The sequence below is a fragment of the Lacerta agilis genome, chromosome 3 (assembly GCF_009819535.1).
Source record: "Lacerta agilis isolate rLacAgi1 chromosome 3, rLacAgi1.pri, whole genome shotgun sequence".
Taxonomy (NCBI): Eukaryota; Metazoa; Chordata; class Lepidosauria; order Squamata; family Lacertidae; genus Lacerta; species Lacerta agilis.
The window spans coordinates 11845930-11873651 of record NC_046314.1 but is presented as its reverse complement, the minus strand read 5'-3'; the positions used below and the strand labels follow the sequence as shown (position 1 = coordinate 11873651).

The window sequence follows — 27722 nt, the reverse complement described above, 5'->3', positions numbered from 1 at the left end:
TTGGGAATCCTGCAATGCGTTTAAGTTTTTACTCTGCTAACTATACGTTGGAGTTCTGCTGTGGATCATATTGAGTAGAATTCCATGACAATTTGTTGTTATTGTTGTTGTTGTTGTTGTTCAGTCGTGTCCGACTCTTCGTGACCCCATGGACCAGAGCACGCCAGGCATGCCTATCCTTCACTGCCTCCCGCAGTTGGGCCAAACTCATGTTAGTCACTTCGAGAACACTGTCCAACCATCTCATCCTCTGTCGTCCCCTTCTCCTTCTGCCCTCCATCTTTCCCAACATCAGGGTCTTTTCTAGGGAGTCTTCTCTTCTCATGAGGTGGCCAAAGTATTGGAGCCTCAGCTTCAGGATCTGTCCTTCTAGTGAGCACTCAGGGCTGATTTCTTTGAGAATGGATAGGTTTGATCTTCTTGCAGTCCATGGGACTCTCAAGAGTCTCCTCCAGCACCATAATTCAAAAGCATCAATTCTTCGGCGATCAGTCTTCTTTATGGTCCAACTCTCACTTCTGTACCATAAAGAAGGCAATAAAAGACCCTAAAATTCTCCACGTCTCACTTTGAAATTACAGGATGAGACCATTGGAAGCAGAGATGGAAATGATATGAAGCAAATTTCCACCGCCAACATATATCAGTCCAAATAAAGCATATAAACCTGCTATCCCAGCTTGATCACTGAGATTATCTACAGTACCATCACTGGTAGTTCTCCAAATTGGCAAGACTCGTTTGACATCAACATGAAGCCAAGCCTTTAGTGTCATCAGCCCAGTTCTCTGAAAGGCTCTTCCAACAGAGATTCAGCCTTCTGTTTTAACCTGTAAGCATTTCCTGAAAACATTTTAATGCTACTAGGCTTATGTAGCCTAATACTAATAGTTAACTGGTGGTCTGTGATTTTCCATTTTTATGTGGCTTTTATTGCACAGATATAACTGCTTTGATATTTTTAATTAAAAGAATGAAATTGCGGGATACAAGTATTTTTATAAATACATAGTGGAAGGGGGCACACAAGCCCAAGCCTCCCTAGGCTCATTCATGTCACACTAAACTATAGCTCACTCCGACATCTGACGAAAGCCAATACAGCCAATATCTTGGTACTCAAATGGCTTGGCTCCCAAACAAATCGGCTCCCGAACACAGCAAACCCGGAAGTGAGTGTTCCAGTGTGTGAACGTTTTTTGGAAGCCGAATGTCCGACGCGGCTTCTGCTTGAGTGCAGGAAGCTCCTGCAGCTAATCGGAAGCCACGCCTTGGTTTTCGAATGGTTTCGGGAGTCGACTCTGGCTCCAGGAACAGATTAAGTTTGAGAACCAAGGTCTTTATGAATCAGAGCGATTGTTTTTCTTCCAAACTCACTTACCACAAGTGTCAGGGAAAGAGGGACTACTCGGGAGGAGCAGGGAGAGAGAGAGGAGCAAGCTAGAGCTGGGAGGGAAGATAGCGATTCCTCTAGGGGAAGGGGGGGTCACTGGGATATAGAGAACAGCCACCCATAATCTCCACAGATTCACCTTCCTCCTCCAGCCCCAGTCAGAAATGTCTCCAGAAGAGAGGGAGATGCCAGGCTTGGTGATGACAGAGCAGAGACCCAGCACCGTCAGTCACAGACAGGAAGATGAGCAGGGGGGGGGTAGGAGGAGACGCAGAAGTCATTTTAGGGTGCCGAGCTGTTGGTTGTGTTGGCAGGGGCGCGAAAGCCCGCCACTCCGAGAAACTGAGACTGACCGAGCAGTCATGGCTGCAGAGACTTTGTAATTCCATTATGGACAATGAATAGTTTTAGCTTACCTAAAGGTTTGTCGTTACTCCTGAGCAACATCCAAGGGAAGGAGTAAATCCCTGACAACAAGGGAAGCACTTTCCCCAACCCTCAAGGGGTACTCAGGGGTACACAGAAATGATACCTTTCTTCTCAAAACAACAACAACAACCTGGTTATGAGCACTGGCGGAGGAAATGGAGTGCAGGGGAGCGCACCACCCCTGGCAGCGCAATCCCGGTGGGGTGCCATCGTGGCTGCCCTCCCACCCGCACTGGGCGCCATGCCCCTGCAGGCAGCGTGCCCCACCCCCAGGACACGCGCCAGCCCCGCCCCCGCCTGTTCTCCACCACCACCACCACCCGGTGCCAAAGCATGAAGCTCCGCCACTGGTTATGAGTGTGCCGCTTGCTATAACAACTTCATGGTTAGTTCCGGCACCCTTTTTCCTAGCACTGCGCAAAAGGTACATTTTTGTCTATTTCTGTGTGCCTGGCATTATTTTTAAAATGATAGAAGCCTGAATTACGCATACAGCCAATTTGCTGGGCAGCTGGGTCGTGTAGTTCAATTAAGAGAGCTGCTGCTACTTAATTACTGCTTGCTTGGCAGCACTCTGTTACCAGCGCTGTACAAACATACATTGCTTTAAAATCCCCAATATACAGTCAAACCTTGGTTCCCGAACGGCTTAGTTGCCGGAACAAATCGGCTCCCGAACGCCGCAAACCCGGAAGTCAGCGTTCCGGTTTGCGACCATTTTTCAGAAGCCGAATGTCCGACGTGGCTTCTGCTTAAGTGCAGGAAGCTCCTGCAGCCAATCAGAAGCCACACCTTGGTTTTTGAACGGTTGCGGGATTCGAACGGACTCCCGGAATGGATTAAGTTCGAAAACCAAGGTACCATTCTAACCTAAGGACCTTCTTCTCCTGCATGATTCTCTTTGTTTCCTTAGATCTAGAGGTGAGAATTCTGCAGTGTGGATTTTCTATTCAGGAAGTTAAAAAAAAAATCAGTTTATATGCAAAAGGGTCATTAGTATGCAGAGCACTAATCGCTTGTTTTATGAGATAGCTTGCTTGGGGAAGTCTCCTCGCTGGAGAAGAAGGGAAGATTAACCATCCAGAGGATAAAAATGTGGTATATTTAGGTATATTCCAGGGATGAAGCAAAGGCAAAGAAGAAATAGCGGGGGGGGGGGGGGAGAAACAGGAATTAGGCTGTGGGCAAATTTCACCACGGTGACTTAGGCATAGCTTGAGAGGAAGGAAGAGGCAGCAATCTGAGGTCTAGCCACCCCAGTAGCAAACTGGGTTACATAGTGGGAGGGGGACATGGGTGTCACTGTGGTCTAACCACTGAGCCTCTTGGGCTTGCTGATCGTAAGGTTGGCGGTTTGAATCCCCATGACGGGGATTCGAACCATTGCTCTGTCCCAGCTCCTGCCAACCTCCCATTGCTCTGTCCCAGCTGCTGCCAACCTAGCAGTTCGAAAGCACGCCAGCGCAAGTAGATAAATAGGTACCGCTCTGACGGGGAGGCAAACAGCATTTCTGTGCGCCCTGGCACTTGTCACAGTGTCTCGTTGCTCCAGTAGCGGTTTAGTCATGGTGGCCACATGACCCGGAAAGCTGTCTGTGGACAAATGCCGGCTTCCTCGGCCTGAAAAGCAAGATGAGCGCTGCACCCCATAATTGCCTTTGACAGGACTTAACTGTCCAGGGGTATTTTACCTTTACAATAGTGGGAAGGGATAAGCTCTTACACCACTCTTATTGTTAATTTGATTAAATAGGTGTATTTAACTGGAACACTGCTATGTGTGCACTGCATCCTGCAACTCTGAGGTCCATTTTGATGGCACTCAGGCTACAGATAGAGCTAACAAGAAAGAAAGAAAACAACTTTGCCCCCTTTTGCAGGCCAGGGACATACGCACAGACACTCCACTTCACAAACAAACAAACAAACAAACAAACAGGGAGAGGGGTACAATTCACTGGGGAGCGAAAGGTTTTCACTAGACATTGCACACTTTTGGCTCAGTCCCACTTAGATGTACAGTTGCACTGCAGGGAAGGGCTTGCAAAAACCGGACCGAGAAGAATAGTTAAAAAAAAAAAAAGCAGAAGAGTGAGCGAATTCATAACCAGATTAAGGGAGAATCACGGCGATGGGCATTCCTGCTGGCCAACTGGCACTGCAAACGCATCAGACGGCATTGCAACAGACACAGAGAAAGTCCTGCCAGAGGGCTTTGCTTGATAATGCCACATCTTGGCAGCACCCAATCGGAGGCACCGGCAGGATGGGGGGTGGGGAGGCCCACTGCGAAAGCTCTTACTGCAGGAGACTGTTGCATTGAGCTCCTGCTTGCTGCTCCCTCTCCACACAGAACGCCCAGCAGATGTTTCCCGGCAGTTTGCTTCCCAAATCAGATCCTCTGTTCCAAAGCCAGCCTTTTTTATAATACACTTTTGCTTCTGCGTTTCACTGCTTCCTCCTCAAGTTTTACTAGGCTAGTTTGTTTTCAGGACAGCGTTTGGTTGTTGTTTTAATCTCCTCTCTGTCTCAGGGAGCTCTATGGGTTTCCCACCGTCTCCGGGTCTTCCCAATCCTTTCCTTTTCTGCTTTCCTTTTTAATTCTATTCCTAAGGCTCCCTGAGCTGCTTATGATTTGTCCCTGTGGTTGACCACTCCTAACCCATGCCCCTTCTCTCTCTGCCCCTCATTTCTCCTACCCAGGTGCTGGCTTTCCCCTGCTACTCTCTGTCTCCTGTTTCTTCCACTCCCTCTGTTCTCCGTTCAACTTCTCCATGCGCTCCCTCCATCCATCACTTAACCCACCCCTGCTCTGCACATTATGACTGCTTAAAAGCAGTGGTCCCCACACTTCCCCCCGCCTTCCTGGGACACACTTTCAGAATAATAAAAAAAATGCTTGCCCTGCACTGAATATTCTTCTGGATAACAAATACACTGGAAAACAAAAAGAAACAAACTCCTAGCAGAGTGCTTGGTTTTTAAGAAAGAACACAACTGTTTTATTATATGATCACAGAACATCCAGAAATTATAAAACAATGCAACTACCTAAGAACACGAATCGCTCCCAAAATATAATAATAAACCAGCTTCTTGCATATGTACCTTAAGCATGTATACGAACACAAGGTGTGATTTTGCTTTTGCCGGGTCGTCACGTTTATATTAGATCTGAACCGAGACAAACAAACTCTCATCTCCTCATCGACACAAAGAAGCCTTTCTCTTTTTGGATCTCTCTTATCTGTCAGAGTTGAAAATCCCTGTTTGTAACAATATGTCGGGGAGAACTGTAGAAGTTATAGACCATGCTCATGAAAAGAGGCGTGTTTGTGGTTGCATATCCCCTCCCGAAAAGAATATTTTTGATACAATACAATACGATACGATATGATATGGTACTACACTGATATGTTTCAATGTTACCCTACTTTGATTGTCCTTGAATCTTCCTGCCACATTTGCCATCCTCTCCTCCCACCCACTTTGAGAACCACTGGCTTAAGAATGGCAACTTAAACTGGTGGAATATGCACAGCTTGCGCACTTAACATATAGAATAAGAGAACAAGAAGAACATACATTTAAAGAAGATTGGAAAATGTTTATTGATTATATGGAGGGAGAGCTGTATATTTGAAAACGTGGGCAGCATTAAGATAAATTCAACCGTGTAAATAAGTTTTGATGGATGTAATAATGCAATACTGAATTGTTTAGTTTATATAAAATATGCAGGGGTTTATGTTATACAAAATGAACCATGGAAAGAGAAGATGGGAAGTCGCTGATGTTTTAAGGTTGTTTAAATGAATATTCTAAAATGTAAAAGAGAACATTTAATAAAAATTACAGGGGGGAAAGAGAACCACTGGCTTAAACCACTGGTGTGTTCTGCCGGTGAATGCTACATTTCTGCTTTTCTGCCTTTCTGCAATCTGCCAGTTTCCCCCTCACACTAAGACCCTTGAATCTGCCATCTTGTCATACCAGGGGGTGGTGATCAAATGACAGGCTTTGCCCTCCTCCCCACCGCCAACTTTTTTCTGATATCTATCATTTTAGAGGGTTCCAAGGGAGGGCATGAGTTCCACCACCAGGGCCTGGATATCTCCTTAGATAGACAAGCCCTATCATCCACCAATACCTTTTCGGACATGCAGTGACTGTCCACAGACTCCTGCTAGCTGCCAGCAAGAGAATTCTTCCTGTGGGATGTAATACATTGGTACAGTCAAATCAACATTCCTCGTTTCCCTAGAGCGGGCACAGGCAGGGGGATGTTACTCCAGTCAGTGTAACTTCCTGTTCCAATGGTCTGGAACATCCTCCCCCTGCATGTGACCTGAGAGATGGGCATAGGAAAAGGTAAAGGACCCCTGGACAGTTAAGTCCAGTTAAAGGTAACTATAGGGTTGTGGCACTCATCTCACATTCAGGCCGAGGGAGCCGTCGTTTGTCCACAGGCAGCTTTCTGGGTCATGTGGCCAGCATGACTAAACCGCTTCTGGTGCAACGGGGCACCGTGACGGAAACCAGAGCGCACGGAAACGCAGCTTACCTTCCCGCCACAGTGGTACCTATTTATCTACTTGCACTGGCATGCTTTCGAACTGCTAGGTTGGCAGGAGCTGGAACAGAGCTATGGGAGATCACCCCATCGTGGGGATTCGAACCGCCGACCTTCTGATCAGCAAGCTCAAGAGGCTCAGTGGTTTAGACCACAGTGCCACCCGTGTACGTAGATGGGCGTGGCTCTGGCTTACTCCATTAAAGAGCCAAGTCATGCAGCCATTTTCTCAGTCTTGATTTCCTTGATTCACTTGCTCACTTGTCTTGCTGTTCTTTTGCTGCCATGCTGCTCTCTCCTGCAGCCATTTTGTCGTCTTAATGTAATTTTGCTGTCTGCTGACTCTCAGCCAGCAGCACGTGAGTTCAGTCTCCATTTGAGATGAACTCACTCTTTATTTAACTCCTAAGTAAAGCCTGCCTTTCAGGGATCAAATTGTGAACTGAAATGTGAGTGAACTTTTTGTTACTCTAGTCAGAAAGACTCTTGTGTCTTTATTCTTTTAAGAGAGATTAAAGGGGACACCAGGAAATGATCTTAACTAAGAGATTCAAACGAATCTGCAAACTAGCTTCCAGCTATATTGGCGTGAGTGAAGGGAGCATAATACTTATCCAATACATCCTTTCCTACTATCCTTAACAATCCTACAGTTCCATGCTTTTTCTGTCTGCTGGACATGTTTCTAATGAAAGGGAGTCACTGAAGAGTCAGCTATCACCATTTAGAAATGAGAAAATAAGAGAGGGAGAGAGGGAGAGAATGAGAGAGAGAGAGAGAGAGAGAGAGAGGTTTTAGGAGAGCTGTAGTCACTCCCAAAACTAAATTTAAATCATATTCTTTTAAAAACCCTAAAAGTAAAGTAAAACTAAAAAGTTACCTTCAGCAAAACCCCTATCCACACATACACAACCTAGGATCTACTGAGCCAAAGACCAGCTTCCCAGGTGTTTGGGCAGCATCAGGTATGTAGGAAAACTTAAAGATATATCTAATTATTTCTGGGCCACCTTCCATTGCCGATGGGCTGGTTTGTTGGCGCGGCGAGTACCAAATCGCACAGGCCTGATTGACAGAAATCAGATGGAATTTGTATAACAGACACAAATTACCCTAACGTTACAGAAATTGCCAGAAGCATCCTTCAGCAGCTAAACCGCTTCGTCATTCTGTTAACACAGAATTATTATGAGCCTTATGTAGACACCTCAAGTCTCATTTGGTGACAAGCATGCAAAATCCAGCTACATTCTTTGGAATGATGAATCCTTCCTTCCTGCCATCTCTTTTTCTTTTAAATCCCCAGTACACAGACTTCGTTCCTGCTAGGCACATCAAATTCAGTAAACATCTAAAATACTAATGAGATGCTGTTCTATTCTGGCATGTTTTATATTTGTATACATATAAATGAAAACCTACTCAAACACACACTGGTCCAAGTCTGCACGTCACATTAAACCATAGCATTTAAAAAACAAACAAACCCAACTATAGTTGAATGTGAATGGGTATCAATTCCTGCTCAAAAAATTCCCACTGTGCTCTTCCCATTCTCCTGTTGTTGTTGTTATGCCACAAATGAAACAAGCCAGAGTCTGGCTTGCGGTGTCATCTTGGGCTTGTAATATGTTTCACACCAGTCTCCAAGAAAATTGCAGGCAAAAAGCCAAGAACAAACCTCGAATACTGTTCATTGTTTGGAGAAAAACAAACCAGAGGTTCGGACAACTGGACAAGCCAGACTCTGTAGCATGATGGAAAGAAGAGTGGAGAAGGAGTACTTGCAGGAACTTTTAGTACTCATGCTCCTTGAACCATGTTGTTGTTGTTGTTCAGTCGTTCAGTCATGTCCGACTCTTCGTGACCCCATGGACCAGAGCACGCCAGGCACGCCTATCTTTCACTGCCTCCCACAGTTTGGCCAAACTCATGCTAGTCGCTTCGAGAACACTGTCCAACCATCTCACCCTCTGTCGTCCCCTTCTTCTCCTTGTGCCCTCCATCTTTCCCAACATCAGGGTCCTTGAACCATCGTTTGTTTCAAACTACAGTTTAGTGTGACGTGAAAACCAGGCCACTACCTACAAAACCTTCACTGCCTCAGGCTATAAGATCCCACTGAGTGGCAAAACCTAATTCTTAACCAGGGTTGAAATGCAGAGTGGTGAATTGTGTGTGAAGCACAATCCGTAAGAAGCCAAACTTGAAGAGCTGGGCACACAAACATTTCTTGATTACTTTAAAAAGAAAATTAAAAAATGCATGTTTAGGGGAGCCAATCTGAATCAGGACCTGGGAGGGGGGCCTTAAACCTCCCCCCCCCCCGCCGCCACAATTCTGATCCAGATTGTGAAACCCAAATTGGAGCTCCCCACTACAGTCCACACCACAAGTACAGGAAGTCTGATCTGGATCAGAAATGCAAAGGGTTCCCTACCTGCCTGCCTGCCTACACACAGACACAGACAGACAGACAGACAGACAGACAGACAGACACATACACGGGTCCCAATTTCAAAAAGACAAAACTGCAGGCACAGGGGAGTCAATCTGGATCAGTACCGGGGAGGGGAGGCAGAGCTGCACGTCCACAATTTACTTTTAAAAACCAGCTGATGCCTCATCCAATTAGGTAGAAAACTTGCTACAGGAGATTTGGGGGAAGTTGCCCCTGAAGACGCTGAACTACCATATATTTTTTGCTCCATAGTGCGCACCGGACCATAGGGCGCACCTAGTTTTTAGAGGAGGAAAACAAGGAAAAAAATATTCTGAGCACGGGGCAACAGTGAACAGCCTGCCCGCTGCTCCCAAACTTTCCCGGGGCTTCAGGGGAAAGGGGAGGCTGCTAGCGAACTGGGAGGAGGGTCGGATGGGATGTTGAATAAACTCAAGGGCTGTGTGTGTGTGTGTGTGTGTGTGTGTTGAATCAAGTCAAGGTGTGTGTGTGTGTGTGTGTGTGCGCGCGCGTGCACGCACGCACATAGGTGGTGTTGAATAAAAAGGTGTGTGTGTGTGTGCATAGGGGGTGTTGAATCAAATAAAGGGGTGGGGGTGTTGAATAAACTCAACGGGGTGTGTGTGTGTGTGTGTTGAATCAAGTCAAGGTGTGTGTGTATTTGTAGGGGGTGCCTACAAAGTAGTCTTTGTACAAAGGAGACCGGAATCTGTTGCTGGCGGGGCCTAGGGAAGCAGCCCGATTTCAGGCTGCTTCCCCCTCTCCCACTTTTCTGCCACTGGTGGGGGCGGAGGGAGAAGGGGGAGCAGCCCGATTTTGGGCATCTCGTCCCTCCCCCGCCGCTGGGAGCCATGGCTCCAGCGGCAGAGGTTTACCTCCGCTCGAGGGATCCCGCTGTCGTCCAGTGCCTTCGCTCCATAAGACGCACAGACATTTCCCCTTCCTTTCCAAGAGGGAAAAGTGCGTCTTATGGAGCGAAAAATACGGTATATCTCCCATCAACCCCAGTCAGCACAGACAGTAGTTATGACTGAAGGGAGCTATAGTCCAACAGCTGGAGAATCAAAGGTTCTCCCCTCCCTGTGCTACAGCTGCAAAAATGTACAGAAAATGGGCAGCTTTGTATTCTGTCTATTCAGAGACAGAGGAGCAAGGAAAGCAGAGAATGTTGGTTTCAACTGTTCCTAATTAAACCTCTGAGAAAGAGGCCCATTTTTATTTCCACTTCCATGAACCAGGAGGTCCCACCATTTCTCAGTGCACTGCAAGTTTTCAGTTAGATTACATGAGAGGACACCTACCTTTTCAATCAAGATCACATCTTAGAAGCTCTCGCTGTGAAGAACAGCTCTTTCGTCTATGGAAAAGAAAAGAAAAGAAAAACAAGAAGCAGTGAGAAATGTGGCGTGGTGAAGCTCACAGCGCTCTAAATTAAATTGCATTTCCACAATTGATATTTACGCCGCTGTTCAAAACACAAACTTGGGCATCTCCCCATTAATGGCATCAAGTGATAGCCAAGAGCACAATCAAAGGTTTAATCACTGATTGCAACAGGAGTTAAGCATGCACTTAAACCTAATGAAATAAATGAGACAAGGGCAGGCTGGTGTCCCAAGATTTTAGTGCATCCTTAAAACGTAATTTGATCTGAAGTCGGCCAACATTTCACATTGCTCCATGCAGGTCTTACAGCCTAAAAGGAGATGTTGAGAGTCTGGATGTTCAGTCCTTTGCTGGGGAAATCCAGCCAGATGGGCGGGGTACAAATAATAAATATTATTATTGTTGTTGTTGTTGTTGTTGTTGTTGTTGTTGTTGTTGTTATAACAACAGCAGGTGATGGGGAGAAAACAAGACCAGCACTTTAGTCCACGAGGAAGGGATTAACCTTTTCCCCAACATGGCAGTCCCACTGAAAATCCTCAGTCCCTATCGCCACCCCTGAAATTGCTATTTTTTCCGGGACGCCTGTGCAGAAAGCAATCAGAACTTTCCTCCAAGGACTAACAGTAGATTGGGTGACTGCAGTGTGGAGAAAGCGTCCCTCTGCATCACAATCCAGGTCTTGCTTGCTTCTTCAGAGGGGAGGCGCAAACACGTGAAAAAAGCTGGAGACACATTAACCCGCATCCACACATATGACATCACCTTCCGCTTCAGCTCCAAGCTGTTGTTTGTGAGCCTTTTACCTGTCCATTTCTCTGCACATCTCAATTCTGTTTGTTTTGGCCGCAAACTCCCGTGCAACTTGCTAGTATTTGGCACCATTAGGTAAGCATCTGGGCTGCGGCCTGGGAGACCAGGGTTCAAACCCAAACTCAGCAATGAAACTCACTGAAGGACCTTGGGCCAGTCACAGTCTCTCAGCCTAGCCTGCCTCACTGGGCTATTGGGATAATAAAATGGGCAGGATGGCGGGTTGTGTCCCGTGCCTTGAGCTCCTTGGGGGAAAGGCAGAATGTAAATGTAAAAATTAAAAAAGCACATGAATTCAGACTGTACTGAATTTTCACGTAGTGTTCAAAAGCCAGCTTCATCCAAGTTAGGTACTCCCAAACTTAGTTGTGTATCACATGCCCAAACCAATAACTGGAGTGCATCCTTCACTGTCCAAAAAAATAAAATAAAATAAAATAAAATAGCACCAAAAGCTGGGGCTGTCAAATTACACCCTGGAGCTTTGCAGCCCCTTTCAGAGGCTGCCAAACAGGATGAACAGGCTCCTTTCAGAGATGCAACAAGAATACCCATCTCCCTCTGTCCCTGTGCTGCACTGCAGCCTTGCAGCGCAGGGCTGGAAACAAGACAAGTGCACTTTGCCTGAGAGCAACGCTCTCTCTTCTGTGCTGAAGTCTTGCAGCGTGACACCGAAAGAGAGCAAGCATCACCCTGTTGCCTAGGCAACGGGGAGATGCGAGCTTTAAGCCCTCTTCCACAGCTCCTCGCCCAGAGCCAGAAGCTTCTCCGAGCCAAGATGAAATGGCACAGAGGTCCTCCGCGGCAGTGCATTGCAATGATTGTGCACAACCACAGAAGAGGCAAAATGAAATTACAGGATGGTGGGCCACATTTCACACTCCACAATTCCCCCCCTTTCCCCCCACTATCATGTGTGGCAAATGCTTCAGCTTCACCTTCCACAAAACCAGCACGAAATAGCTAGCAATGGAGCAGAAGGGAACAACTAGCTCATGGGGCTCTGGGCGAGAACATGTAGAGGGTCCCAGGTTCTCTTTTTTCAATTATATAATTTTTATTAATTATTCTGTTTTACAATTTAAAATATTCATTTCAACATCCTTAAAATATCAATGACTTCCCTTCTTCGCTTTCCATGGTTCATTTTACAATATCATAAATCCTTGCATATTTTACAAAAAAACCTAAACCATTCAGTATTCCATTATCACACCCATCAAAACTTATTTACGCTGTTTAATTCATCTTAATGGTGCTAACATTTTCAAGTGTGCACAATTTCCCCCTATGGTCCCGGGTTCAATCCCCAGCCTCTTCAGACAGGGCTGAGAATGTCTCCCATATTAAACCCCAGAAAGCCACTACATGTCGGTCAAGACAATAATGAGTTAAATGGGCCCATGGTCTAACATGGCATAATGCAGCCTCCTGTGTCACTGGGGGCCACTGCAGCCTTCCCCAACCCGGTCCCCTCCAAATAGCGTTAGGCAGGAAATATGCCTGCTTATTGGGAGAAAAGCATGACAAACCTAGACAGCATCTTAAAAAGCAGAGATATCACCTTGCCAACAAAGGTCCGTATAGTTAAAGCTATGGTTTTCCCAGTAGTGATGTATGGGAGTGAGAGCTGGACCACAGAGAAGGCTGATCGCCAAAGAATTGATGCTTTTGAATTATGGTGCTGGAGGAGACTCTTGAGAGTCCCATGGACTGCAAGAAGATCAAACCTATCCATTATGAAGGAAATCAGCCCTGAGTGCTCACTGGAAGGACAGATCCTGAAGCTGAGGCTCCAGTACTTTGGCCACCTCATGAGAAGAGAAGACTCCCTGATGTTGGGAAAGATTGAGGGCACAAGGAGAAGGGGACGACAGAGGATGAGATGGTTGGACAGTGTTCTCAAAGCTACTAACACGAGTTTGACCAAACTGCGGGAGGCAGTGGAAGACAGGAGTGCCTGGCGTGCTCTGGTCCATGGGGTCACGAAGAGTTGGACACGACTAAACGACTAAACAAGAAGAAGAAGAAGAAGAACTCTCTTGACTAATATGGCTATACGTGCTGGAGCTAATGGGAAATGGAGTCCCAACAACATCTAGAGGGCACTATGTTGAGGAAGACTAAAGAAACACCAAATCCCGTGGAGAGGATTGTCAAGAGGTTCATATCTCCCACAACAATGAATCACTGTATTGTAGCATGGGAAGGGATCCCGAAGGTTATTTAGTCCAACCCCCTGCAATGCATGTATCCCAACTACAGCATCCTTGGCAATCCAACCTCTGTTTAAAAACATCCAAGGAGGACTTATACAATATAAGTCTGAATCAGATAAGTGCTGTAGAGGTAATGAAGTTGAGGGTACGTTTTATCACAAGTGGTGGACTTGTAAAAGGGTAAAAGAGTATTGGGAAATGATATATAATGAATTGGGGAAAAAAATGTTTAAAGGTACCTTTCCAAAAAAAGAGAGAGTCCTTTTTGTTGGGAATAATTCAGATGGAAATTCCCAGGTGTCAAAAAAAAGGTTATTTATGTATGCCACTACTACGGCCCGTGTTTTGCTAGCCCAAAAATGGAAAACGAGCGATGTCCCAAACAAAGAAGAATGACAACTTACAACTGATGGAATACGCACAGCTTGCAGATTTAACATATATAATAAGAGAACAAGAAGAATCTACGTTTAAAGAAGACTGGAAAGTATTTGTCGAATATATAGGTGAAAATTGTGTGCTTTAAAAAACGCTGGTAGCATTAAGATAAATTCAACAGTGTAAATAAGTTTTGATGGATGTAACTATGGGATACTGAATGGTTTAGTGCATGTAAAATATGCAGGGATGTATGGTATGCAAAATGAACACAGAAAGAGAAGGGAAGTCATTGATTTATGGTTGTTTAAATGAATATTTTGAAATGTAAATTAGAAGGAGCATCTCCACCCCCATCATTCTGCCCAGACACTGAGGTCTAGCTCCGAGCGCCTTCTGGCGGTTCCCTCACTGTGAGAAGTGAGGTTACAGGGAACCAGGCAGAGGGCCTTCTCGGTAGTGGCGCCTACCCTGTGGAACGCCCTCCCATCTGACTCTTAGAAGACATCTGAAGGCAACCCTTCTTTAGGGAAGTTTTTAATGTTTGAAGTTTTATTGTGTTTATAATATCCTGTTGGAAGCTGTCCAGAGTGGCTGGAGAGGCCCGACCAGATGGGTGGAGTATAAGTAATAAATTGTTGTTGTTGTTGTTGTTGTTGTTGTAAGTAATAAATTGTTGTTGTTGTTGTTGTTGTTGTTGTTGTTGTTGTTGTAAATGTATTTACGTCCCTATTTTCATTAGAAAAATGTTGGAGGGTGTGATGTCCAATATAGACCAAAACAATTTGGTTGACTGCCACCAGCAATCTTCCCCTCACAACCATTTCTGATTCTATAATGCAGTTGTTTTCACAGCGTGGACATTTTTAAATGCATTGTTCTCATTTGTAAAGGAAAAGGGGGGGGGGGGGTAAGCACAGTCACCAAAGCACATCGTCTCCATGGTTTGGCAGCAACAGAAGACCAGGACTGGCTTCTCTTGTCAAGTTTCTATGACAAAGCATGATTATGCAATTGACAAATGATAATAGTTCCCATGTGCAGCTCAATATTCGCTTAATTTAAGGCTCTGCAGAGAACAGGCAATCACAAACATGGCCAGAGGGAGATACAGATTTGGGGGGGAATGTGAGTGAAAGTGAAACGACTTCTCTTATCATCTAGTTAATGTAGTCTGACAGTGACCAGGTCCTTGCAAACGCAGCCATGAAACATAACTGAATTATGTCCCGGGCTGCAGGAAGACTCCTGGCCCCATTACTTATGCAGGGAGATGCAAAAGGCAAGGGACAGATATCCCTGCCACACACTTTGTCTATTCTAGCTGACATGACCTGGCGGGAATTGCCTGTTTTGTATATCCTCGGTACTTATATTTACACACAGCACCATAACACACAGCACCATAACACACCACCACAACAACAACAACAACAACAACAACAACAACAACTGCAAATGATTTAGAAATCACCTTCAATGGTTAAGAGCCAACCCTGCATAGAACTGAATTTCAGGCAAATAAAAATGGCATTTTCAACCCGCTATTTGAGGTTTTCCAGCCTTGCTATCTGTGAGCAGACACAGCTTCCATAGATACACTGCTAGAAGCAAATAAACCATAAACACACTGCAAAAGGAGAGAAAATCGCAGCCACCATCTACGAACAACATGTTTCTAAAGTACACTCAACATTCGAGCTGAAATGTACTTATTCTTCCCTGGAATGGCGCACTTTTCATTAGCAGAGATCAAATGGAGCTTGCACTGTTCCACCAAATGTTTCGGTCCTTCATAAACAAGGATCATACAACACCCATTATAACCATAACTATCATAAGATGCCCCACAGGTCAGATCTTATCTTCCCACATAGCAAACTTCACCAATCATTCAACTAAAATAAACCACATGACAGTTGCCGGTTTTAAGATTGTCACATCTTTTCGACAGCCCAGTTCCCACCTGCTCTCAGTCACTGCACAATCCCAGCTACATTCTGCTTAGAGGTTATCAACATTTGGGGTTTCATCCTGCACAAGGGGTCAAGCAGGAAAAAAACAGGTGTGTAAATTGTTTGCAAAATCTGCCTGCCTTCCTTCTGCTGCCATATATTGCCCAGGGTGTACGGAATCGGCGCTTTTAACCAACACAGCTGCTCCCCTGCACAACCCCTAAATGGACTTTTTGCAGCAAAGGAAATTGCCAGGAGAATGTACCTGAAAGTAGACATATCTTCTAACCTCGCTGCAATCAAATCTGAATGAATGCCCAGTGAACAGCCAACTTCCCTACAAGCTTTGTGCAAAGACGTCGGGAAGAAAGTTCAATGAGCAAGTCATCTGGAAACGACCTGGGATCCCACCCTTTTGGTTCGTTTGATCGTCTCACTTTGAAGCTGCTGGGTTCCGTTTTCACTGCTGGACATCACGGGCCTTTCGCCTTGTCCAGCAGGGCTGTTAACGTTTGTATGATGTGTAAGCCAGCCCTGCATTTACATTACAATCTCTGGCAGGAAGAGATATAGATGTCTACAGGCTGTATGAAACCCATCGGTCAACAACCAAGAGGCTTCCTTCATTTGCACCATCATGCTTCTAAATCTCACCCGACGAGCTTGCAGCTTTTGCAAGCACTTTAGGAAGAGGTGCCCACCAGTATCACATCGTCAGCAGCCGAGACCTGTGTGGTACGCGAAGGAGACGGAGATGGCACCCTCAGGTTTCAATTCTTTCCCATTCCTCCATCCTTTCCAAACAGCTCCAGACAATTAGTGTAAATAAAGATAACAATAATTAAAACTTGCTGGTCTTCGGGGAAAAGAGATGAGGGAACAAGCTTCCTTCCATTTCCTGTTGCATTCCAACTAATTGTTAATTACTTTCTTAAATACTTTTGTGGGCACAAAGTAATGTATTTTTCATCTTGCATTTATTTTCTAGTCCACAGCTCTTCAAGGATATTGAAGAGTTATTTGTACTCCTATGAGGAGGGGCAGGGGCAGGTGGGTGTGTTTTGCATGGTTGCTTTAAACACACACACACACACACACACACACACACAAATCAACAACCCCTAAGCCACATGCTGTATCTTTCTTGGCCACATTTTCCCATACTGTACACTTCCTTCAAGGTTAAAAAAACTTTCATTTCTATCTGCCAAGTTCATGGGAGTAAAGCATGAGATACCGTCTCGAAATTCAAGAGGCTGCCTATCTTGCTTTGGTTACTAATTTGTTTCAACGTTTGGGACAAAAAAAGAAGAAAAAGAAAGTGTATCGGCTGGTGAGAGAAGCCAGAATCAATCCCACACCTGAAGGACTGGATTTTTTTTTAAAAAAATCCATTTTATTAAATTTTAAAACCATTAAGGAAGGCACAATTGCATTAAATAATTTCCTTAAACTGACATCTGGATGCAACACAAACCTATTTTAATCTATGAAAGGGTTGGGAAAACATTCCAGGCAGGATTCCATGGCTCAGACCTTATTGGTCTGTTTTGTGGTCCCATCCCTAGTTCATTCCCCCAAAACAAACAAACAACAACAACAACAACAACAACAACACAGAGTTTATGCTTCCCCTCCCTTGTTTTTTTTTGTTTTTTTGTAGTTCTGCAAATTTAGGAGTTCCCCTAAGGCTGTGAAAGAGAAAAAGGGGCACTCCAACCTCTCAAAGAAAATACAGTACAAGCACCTATTTAATTTGTTCTTTTTTAAAAAAGAAATCAGAGGCTTAATCACAGTTAAGCTTTTCAAGTGCCCAAGATGAACAGGTTCATAGGAGCAATGTGTTGGCGAAAAGAAAACTTAACACATTGTTGCTTTGTTCTTTATTGCTGTACTAAAAAGAAGTTTCAGGAAGTGGATTAAAATTTAAACGTTGTTCAAACAATCACAACAATGCTTCATTTATAAAACCCTGTCATGGTTGCTATGGGTGAAAGACATATTATTTACACACATACACAGAGAAAAGTACAAAAATATATATGGGGGTGGGTGGGATCTTCCAGCTGTCTGTCAACTGCTTCTGCAAGCAAACTGGATTAGGGACAATCATCACATGGCCTTCCTATTTGTCTGGCGAGCAAACCGGCTGCACACTCACTAAGGAGAGAGCTACAGATTGCTGTGTAAACCCGACTGGCTTGAACTAGAGGATTTCTCCCCTCTCAAGAAAATTGCCACACTTCAGCGGGAAAGCAGTTGCTGGAGGAAGGTTTGAAAGCATTCGAATACTCAAATGACTTTCTCTTCTGCCTACTGTTCTAGCACAATTCAAACCTCACAGCAAACCATGGTTGTAGGAAGCTCAGCATCATGTCTGAGCTGGCAAACCATGGTCTAATATCAGCTAGCTAAGACAATTAAAAAACCATAGTTTGAAGTAGGTTTGCAAACCATTACTTCATGTCTGAACTCAGGCACTGGCCGAGGATCCCAGGATACAGAAGGGGCCCGCATCAGACCGACTCACTGCCATGTCTGACTCGCATCTGCAGTGACCAGCTAGCCAGATGCCTCCACCCCCACTTCCCTGCCTCACCTGGGCTCTGAGAGCCATTTGGGGGCAAAGTTTGAGCCTGGCAATCCCTATGAGAGGGCTGTGGAGGTACTAGGCCTGGTAGCTATGCTCTGCCTTTACATTTAGAGGCAGAAATGTTTCTGATCTGTAGTTTTCAGAAACGTCGGGAGGGGAGAGTGATCTAGCTGGCCACTGTGAGAACCAAATGGGCCGTTGGCCTGATCCAGCAGTCTTTTCTTACATTCTTGCAAAAGTGTCTCCCCTGCTGCCACAGGAAACTGGATCAGAGAAACAGGCAATGCACACAGAATGAGAGAAAGGACACACACACCGCTTGGTCATTTCTCAGAGCCCAGATGCAAAGGCAGGTGGTAGGAAAGCTGCCAGTACTGCCATGAAGTGGCAAAGGCTGCTTCCTGGGCGGGGGGGGGGGCGAGGAAGAAGAAGAAGAGGGAGGAGGAGGAGGAGGAGGAGGAGGAGGAGGAGGAGGAGAGTTTGGATTTGATATCCCACTTTATCACTACCCGAAGGAGTCTCAAAGCGGCTAACATTCTCCTTTCCCTTCCTCCCCCACAACAAACACTCTGTGAGGTGAGTGGGGCTGAGAGACATCAGAGAAGTGTGACTAGCCCAAGGTCACCCAGCAGCTGCATGTGGAGGAGCGGAGACGCGAACCCGGTTCACCAGATTATGAGTCTGCAGTGCGGCTCCCTAGCCCACCGCCGCCGCCGCCCAGGAAGCAGCCCGCCATGGGTGGCTCGCTCTACCCGCCGTGGGTGGCCTGCCCCGCCCCCATGGGCATCTCACCCCCTGCGTTGTTTGCCCCGCCCCCATGGCCCCGCCCCCGGGTGAACAGCATGTGTGCCGCTCTGGGTGCCGAAGCAGCTAGCTCCACCTCTGCGCTAGTGTCTAAAAGCCACTGCCAGGCCTATTTCAAGATGACTTTTGCATCTTGTTCTCTCCACTTTTTATACTCCCATCAGTCTTAATTTATTCCCGGGAAACATTTGCATGTTTTATCTTTACAGCCACCAATAAACGGAATGAAAACATCATAACTAATTGTAGCCATGTGTTTCATGTAAGATAGACTCCAGTTGGTAAAATATGCTAATCCCCAGGGATAGGGGCCGACTATAATGAATTCTTTAGGGTACTGGATTCTCAGGAGACGAAGAAATGTGTTTTGTGAAAGGGGGGGGGAGAGAGGCTAGCGCTTGTACTTCCTTGGGGAAAGAAGTAATTTCTCTTCTCGTTCATTTCTGCGAATTAATCAGTTTGAAAGATACTAGCAAACCCCTCAAGAGCCCCGTGGAATAAAAGCAGGAAAGACACAACCAGTAGTGGAATGCTATTGAATTATTTTTCAGCAACAATAACAAAAATGACATACTTGGGATCATTTTAAAAACTCATATGCTTGCTGTCCACATTATCTAATAACAGATGCCAAAATTAGACCGGGGTGGGGGGCAGGGAGCCTGCCAAGTTTAAAGACCGGGGGTTAAAGAAAAAGGCTGTGCTGTACAGACCAAAGAGGGAAGAGAAACACCATGAAGAATTTAAACATGGGGAGAGGAGGCTCCATTGCTCACTGTTGCAAAACTTTTATCTTAGCTCTACGTTTTTTGGAGTGAACTGAACCTTTTTCAAGAGAGCTCAACAGAGATAATGGACAAAAATATTAATAATATTCAATTATACTATAATTGAGCAGCACACAGAAAAAATAGGGGTGTGGGGGTGGGAGAGAATAAACCAACAAGACAAACTCCCTACCTCTTAGAGGGCCTTTTTACTGGTATTCAGATCAAGTGAGAGCACTGAGCACGTTAGTGTTGTATCACAACTGGACGAACCATTTCAGAAAGCTAGTGAAAAACAGCGGGCTTGAGCAGCCACGTCACAGCACATTTATACTACACATCGCGAAAAGCGCTGTTTGTCAAAATGCATCCCGGCTATTGAACACATCTGTTCTCATTAACTACCCCCTCCCCCAAAAAACTAGCTCAAACAGACACCACTTTGAAGTGGTATGCTGTTAAACTACAGAGAAATGGAAAGTCCCAAAATCTGCCAATCTGCTGTTTCTTGGGGATAGTGGAGGATGCCACGAATCAAACCAGTATTTGCAGAGATGTTAGGGAAACAGGGGGAAAATAGCTTTCAGGGTCTGTTGCTGGAGGGGGTTGAGAGAAGAAGAAGAAGAAGAAGAAGAAGAAGAAGAAGAAGAAGAAGAAGAGGAGTTTGGATTTGATATCCCGCTTTATCACTACCCGAAGGAGTCTCAAAGCAGCTCACATTCTCCTTTCCCTTCCTCCCCCACAACAAACACTCTGTGAGATGGGTGGGGATGAGACTTCAGAGAAGTGTGACTAGCCCAAGGTCACCCAGCAGCTGCATGTGGAGGAGCGGAGACGCGAACCCGGTTCCCCAGATTACGAGACTACCGCTCTTACCCACTACACCACACTGGCTTTCGGGGAAATGGAAATACACACAGTTTCAACTTACGAAACCTATATTTTACTCACCGCAGGCACGTCCAACAGGGAGATCATGATCTACTGGTGGATTACTGAACATATGTGGTAGATCACTGGTAGATCACAAAGTAGCTCAACCACTTTGCCCTGCACCCCCAAAACTGGGGCTTTCCTACTCCGTAAAAAAAAAAGCTCTAAAACTCTGACCTGAACCCCTAAAAAACAGAGCTTCCCTCCTCCCTAAAAAAAGACCGGAATCCCAACAAAACAGGCTTTTCCTTCCTAAAAAAAGCTCAACAACTTTGACCTGAAAACCCCCCCCCCCACTGCCAGTTTTTAACTCTGTGAGTAGATCACAGTCTCTTGGGATTTGGCCACCCCTGACTTACCGTATTAAGAATATGTAGAACCTAGCACTTAAGTTTGGTGTTTTTGTGGCATATAGCTCTTGCGCAAACACTAATGGTCATTGGTGGCAGATGGAACAGTAAGCTTCTGCACTTACAATGGGCAAATAAATGTTGAGTATTGAAGCCTTCCCTAACCAGTGTGCTGGCTGGGGGCAATGGCAGTTGGCCCAAGACATCGGGGGGGGGGGGACAGACACAAGTTTGAGGAAGGCTGGTTTGATATGCCCTGTGAACCTGGCCTGTTTAGGCTCAAAAATAGTGGTCCCCCAAGTCAAATAAAAATAGCCATGCTTCAGTTCCAGGGAAACCAACGGCGTTTTAATTTAATCATGAGTCACAGCTAATTTTTTTCCCTTTGTTTCCAGTGAGGTTTCAATGCAATTGGCTTTATCTGGATCGGAGCCAAGTATCTAGCCCTCATCGTGCAGCAACAGAACAATCAGGTCTGAAATGCAAGATCTTGTAATAAGGCTAACAATATCGCACTAAAAGGTCTCTTCCTTCACAGGTTTTCCAAGGAGAAAGCAGGAGGGGAAGTTCTTTTTTCTTTTTTTTAATGGTTTCATGTTTGCCTTCACATGTCAAGTTAAGGTGACTATTCCAGATGTTCCTCAAAAGGCCAAAGTTGCAAAAGGAAAGAAATGCAAGCAAAACAAGAAGTTATTAAAATTAGGCTGCATTTGACACCATTGTTTTCTAAAGAGCGAGTCCCAGTCTCATAAAACATGTCCAGACAACAATTAAATGCAGGCACCTAGATAAATGTTTACACTTTTATCAATTTAGCAGGGTTTTTTGCATTATAATTACATGAACACCATTCCCAATTTTGTATTTATTATATTATGAAGAAGGTTTCTTTTAAAAGTCTGATCGGACATAATGGGAAACCGCAGCTTCACAGACAAGTCTTCACAAGCCTCAGATTCATGTTCTCCTTCATTTCCCCTTGTGAGCACCAGGAGGCGCAGAGGTGTGACTCACATAGGCTTGTTCCCACAGCAGAAAACCATGGTTTCCCATACATATGAACCAGGCCATAGGCTAAGTTCTCCTACAAACTATGGAAGAAGAACAGGAAACTAGGACCCTTCCTGCTGTACTCTTGCAGGTGGATTTCTTCACCATGCGTAGCTTGAACAGTTCGTACAGAAGAAGAGTTTGGATTTGATATCCCGCTTTTCACTACCCGAAGGAGTCTCAAAGCGGCTCACATTCTCCTTTCCCTTCCTCCCCTACAACAAACACTCTGTGAGGTGAGTGGGGCTGAGAGACTTCAGAGAAGTGTGACTAGCCCAAGGTCACCCAGCAGCTGCATGTGGAGGAGCGGGGACGTGAACCCGGTTCCCCAGATTATGAGTCTACCGCTCTTAACCACTACACCACACCGGCTCTCAAGATTCCACACCAGCAAAAAATGACTAGCATTCACCTTCCAAGGCAAAATTGGAAAGCATGGCTTGAAGGGAGTTTCCGCTTCTGGTTTGGAGGGAAGGTGCTGCTAACCACAGACTGCCAATGGCAAATTACATAACCAGTGATCAGACAACAGAAACTGTGGGTAGAAAGCACAGTGCGGACTTTCTATGCAAAGGATCCCAGGTTCAATTCCATGGAATCAGAACAAACAGCAAACGGATTATCCTGACAGAAGGCATGGCTGGTGAGCAAGAAGGATGAACAAGAGCACTCCTCTCTGAGTTTTGAGTTTTGGATTTGATATCCCGCTTTATCACTACCCGAAGGAGTCTCAAAGCGGCTAACATTCTCCTTTCCCTTCCTCCCCGACAACAAACTCTCTGTGAGGTGAGTGGGGCTGAGAGACTTCAAAGAAGTGCGACTAGCCCAAGGTCACCCAGCAGGTGCATGTGGAAGAGCGGGGACGCAAACCTGGTTCACCGGATTATGAGTCTACTGCTCTTAACCACTACACCACACTGGCTCTCATTGTTATGGAGCCTGTTTGCTTGCAATAAGTTAAATGCCTCCAGAGCAGGTGGTACATTTTCAGTTGAAGAAAAACACAAAAGGCAGCCAAAATGAATAGTTGTTGGGGCAAGATTGTACGGAGAGTACGAAAGTTGGCAAAACAATACTGTACTGCCCTTTTGAAACAAACAAAACTGAGCAGAAAGGAATCTTATTTCTGGATGTTGGACAGCCCAAATATTTTCACTGTCGTGTTGAGAGAATCACAAGGAGTCCAAGGCAGTGCCTCCTCTTCCTCCTCAAGCTTCCCTTCTTTAGAAACAATATATTTTAACATGCTTACGCCTCGGATTGTGTTTTCAAGGATACTAACCAGAGAAGATGGCAATCTGAACATACAGTGTGTCCTGTATCTGTTCTCACATTTTATGTCCACATCTTGCAAATGTATAAAATATAAGAGTCTGGGAGGATGTCTGGATGAGCAGGATTTCCTTATAGTGATCAAAAACGGTTTCATTGCCTGACATCCCTCTAGGTTGCAAAAAAAAAAAAAAATCAGAATCATGCCAGATTTATATATCTTACACAGGCAACAATTCACACTGCAATCCTATCCTCGCTTACTTGGGAGTAAGCCCCACTGAATTCAATAGGACTTACTTCTGAGAAGACATGGTTAGGGTTGCTGTTGCAGCTCCTGGAATAGTTACAATGTTTTTATTTTTGTTTTTAAATAAAGCAAGGACAGCCCTTGTTAATGTCACTGTATTTTTAATTGCAACAGTGATCATACAATTAATCTCGCCTACACAATCACAACTGTTTGCAGGATACAGAGTCGGAGGCTGTGCTCAAGAGTCACAGGTCACAGAAATTGCCCATTGACCCCAACAGCTGTGCAGGGTGAATCACATAGAGTCTGCAAACCTAAACACACTATGAGTAAGCCTAGGGGAACAGAGCGGGAATTCCGTCTCGCAACACCTCCAGACACCTTTCAAATGTGTATTCATGATGATTTATGCTCAAGGTGGTATCAGAAAAGTTACTGGTGATCCCACTGTTTGCACCTGTGAAACTTTTGTGGCAGACATACTGCTTCATTTCCAATCAATGGCTGCCCTGTAGCTTCCCGCACAAATCCTGTAACTTTTTATACTGTAAATGTTCGGGGTTGCAATTATTGGTCCAGCTCTTGTTGCACCCTACTGCAGAATTGCTCCCCAGAATGCAATTAACACTGGGGAACCCTCACAGAACCAGGTCTATTTTTCTACTAAAAGAGGTGCCGGAACTCAACATGAATGCCTCCCTTCTCTTCGATGGGAGTGGCGCTGGGAGATGCAGGTGGTGCTGTGGTCTAAACCACAGAACCTCTTGGGCTTGCTGATCAGAAGGTTGGCGGTTCGAATCCCCATGACATGGTGAGCTCCCATTGCTCTGTACCAGCTCCTGCCAACCTAGCAGTTCGAAAGCTTACTAGTGCAAGTAGATAAATAGGTACCACTGCAGGGGGAAGGTAAACGGCGTTTCCATGCGCTCTGGCTTCCATCACGGTGTTCCGTTGTGCCAGAAGCAGTTTAGTCATGCTGGCCACATGACCCAGAAAGCTGTCTGTGGACAAACGCCGGCTCCCTCGGCCTGAAAACGAGATGATTGTCGCAACCCCATAGTTGCCTTTGACTGGACTTAACCATCTAGGGGTCCTTTACCTGTTCTCCTATAATGGCAGTGGTGCCCACCTGAGAGGTGCCGGAACAGAGTTCCAGTGAGTTCTGGGGGGGAAAGTCCTGCACAGAACTAATAAAGAAGAACGATGTGTGGACAGCTTAAATGCACAACTGTAGCAGTGGCATGTTGCAACAGCCTGGAGGGTCCCTGCAGAAGGCTGCACTACCACGCTGGAAGTTGCAGATGTCTCTTGGATGAAACAAAATCCCCAGGTTGCAGATTTACTGAAAGGCAGTCAACGACATGCAGGGTGGATCCAAATACTGTCGTCTTATTTTTGCAACCTGATTACACCACACATCTGCCCTAGAGAAAACTTCTGCTGGATTCAATTTCTGTATGTTTCAGTGTACCTGTTTCACTGAGTACCCTAAACTGAACAATTTGTAAGCCCCAGAGGAGATGGCATCAAGTTTGTCTGCAAGATCGATCCTGGCTGCTGTATGCCAGGAGCCTAGAATGATCACAAACCTTGTATTTTGAAAGCATTCACTAAGGCCTTAATACAATTTTAAATCAGCTATATTACTGTCTTCTTTTCAGGCTATGAACCTGCAGAATATTGACTGCAAGTCCGTTCATCCTCTTATTGGGCAGGCAGCTTTGTGGGCGGGTCCCGGGCTTCACTGGTAAGCCAGCCTATCGCAGGCAGGATCGTCTTCCTGCTGCAAGAGTTAGGGGGCGTCCCCATGAGTGCAGGACCAACAGACTAATTGTGGCCCTTGGCACCGCGCCCCGGGGAAGTTTACATGCCCAGCCTCTGGGGCCTTTTGGCCTCTCACTTGCTGCGTCAGTTCCCCCACCCACCCACCCTCAAATCAGTTTTTTTTCAGATGGTACAACCTTGCTATGGACAATGCCAGCCATCTAATTTTCAGGAGCCGGGCAGGAATTCTTCCCACTTGGCTAATGGCCATCGCCATTTGGGTTTTTGCCTACCTCATAGCAATTGTCACAACTTCGTAAGGCAGATGGGCATTGGGTAAGCCTAGTCTTGGTTGGAGGGGGGTTGTGGCCTCCTCCTGCCCCTCCATGTGTAAAAGTATCCTGTTAAAAAGATCCGGGAGGAGTAGCCATGGCTTCAACAGGGACCATTTGGGGGACACTGCGATTTGACGTAAGTCAGAGGGCATCTCGTCCCCGCCCCCACTGGCTTCACCCTTAGAAACACTCCCAGCGGACAGGTGGAAGTGACATATGCAGTTGCTTGCCTCAATGCCTATGGCCAAATCTTCACATCTGTAACAAATAAAGTTGTTGCCTTATTTTATCCCATTGCCTTATTTGATCCCAAAACCACTATGTTCTGTGTTGTCTAGTTATTTGCACATTAGGGAACGGGGTGGTCACAGGGCCTCGATATGCAAGCTGCCCAGCATTTCCTGAACAGCTTTAAAAACCCTCTCTTTTGGGAAAATTTAAATTGTATTTAAAAAAGTATTGTAATATTTAAAATTTTTGTTTGTAGAAGGAGGATAGGCTGTCAAATGTACAATTTGAAGTAAATAATGAGAATTTTAGGAGATTATAGATTATAGAAATAGATTTGGAAATTGTTTTAGATATAAATAGTTTTAGATTTAAAATGTTTTAATTTTAAGATTGAATAGTATTCATAAAACATGTGATAATGGTTAAATTCGGAAGTTACGTGAAATATTCTTAAGGGACGTAAATAAGGGGAAACAGGAGGAAGTCCGTAAAAGATGATAAGAAAATGGAGTTTTTTAGTATGATGAAGTATTTTTTGTTGTTATTTTTGGATGTTTTTTCTTTTTATTGTTGTATTAATCACTTAACCTACATAGGAATTGCATACACTGGCATTAAGAATCCTGAAGTTCTGTTTTGTTTTGTTTTGTTCTGTTTTATTAAGAGTGTTTTGGAGTTTTTTAGTCTAACATTCTATACCACTTTCCTGGGAGTAACCCCACTGAAATCAATGATTTACTTCTAAGTAGAAATATAGGATTGTGCTGTCATTTTGTGTTCTGTTGCGTTTTTAAATATATATTTACTGTAGTTGTGTTATTGCTGTTCACTACCTTGAGTACCATTTGGTGGAACGGAAGGATACAGATGTAGCAAACAATTGCATTTCAGTGGCCTGCTACTGTATATAGTTTTATCTTTTTAAAAAAAAATAATAATCCATGATTGCATTAGACACCTGTTGCATAACTCAGTAGCTAATGAACTCCAAAATCCAAATCAGTCCCAATAAAGGTATGACCAAACCAGGAACTTCCTAAGATCCCCAACCTTCTTTTTGACCAACATAACTGCCTTTGATTTTTACGCACTTTGTTAGTCAAAGGTTGCTCTTAAATTTCTTCTTTTATTTCTCACCCTTTCAGTGGGCTTGTTGTTGTTTTCTTGCGCTGAGCAATCTCTTTGTTTTCTATTCTGTATCAAACTGCTCTAGGCTTCAGTTACATGTAGGTAGCTGTGTTGGTCTGCCATAGTCAAAACAAAATAAAAAATAAAAAAATTCCTTCCAGTAGCACCTTGGAGACCAACTAAGTTTGTTCTTGGTATGAGCTTTCGTGTGCATGCATTTCTCCCTATTTCTTTTTTCCCCAGTCTTGAGTTCAGTTCACCTCATTCTGCATTAGTTGGCCTTTTTTTAATGTCCGCCTTAAAATTTATACATCTTTTCATTTGCATGTCTCCTAGTATACATTTTTTTGGCAAGCATTTCCCCCTAATATAACACATTTTTATATTTTTGCCACCTTTTGTTGGCATCCGTCTGTCTCAAGAGTGTGCCATTTCTTTAGTGTACGCATTTTCATATGCAGTTTTTTTTCCCCACTTGGAAAAATGCATCACCAAATTCAAAGAAGTGTGGATTTCAATTACAGGTAGGTAGCCGTGTTGGTCTGCCATAGTCGAAACAAAATAAAAATTTCCTTCCAGTAGCACCTTAGAGACCAACTAAGTTTGTTCTTGGTATGAGCTTTCGTATGAGCTCA

General features: G+C 44.9%; 1 protein-coding gene across 1 annotated transcript in view; it reads right to left on the bottom strand.

The window, feature by feature from the left end:
- Nucleotides 1-27722, bottom strand: part of PLCB4 (phospholipase C beta 4) — a 197264-nt gene that overhangs the window by 164068 nt on the left and 5474 nt on the right. Inside the window, 1 exon segment of the mRNA XM_033142845.1 lies at nucleotides 10158-10213. The gene's annotated coding sequence lies outside the window, so the exon portion shown is untranslated.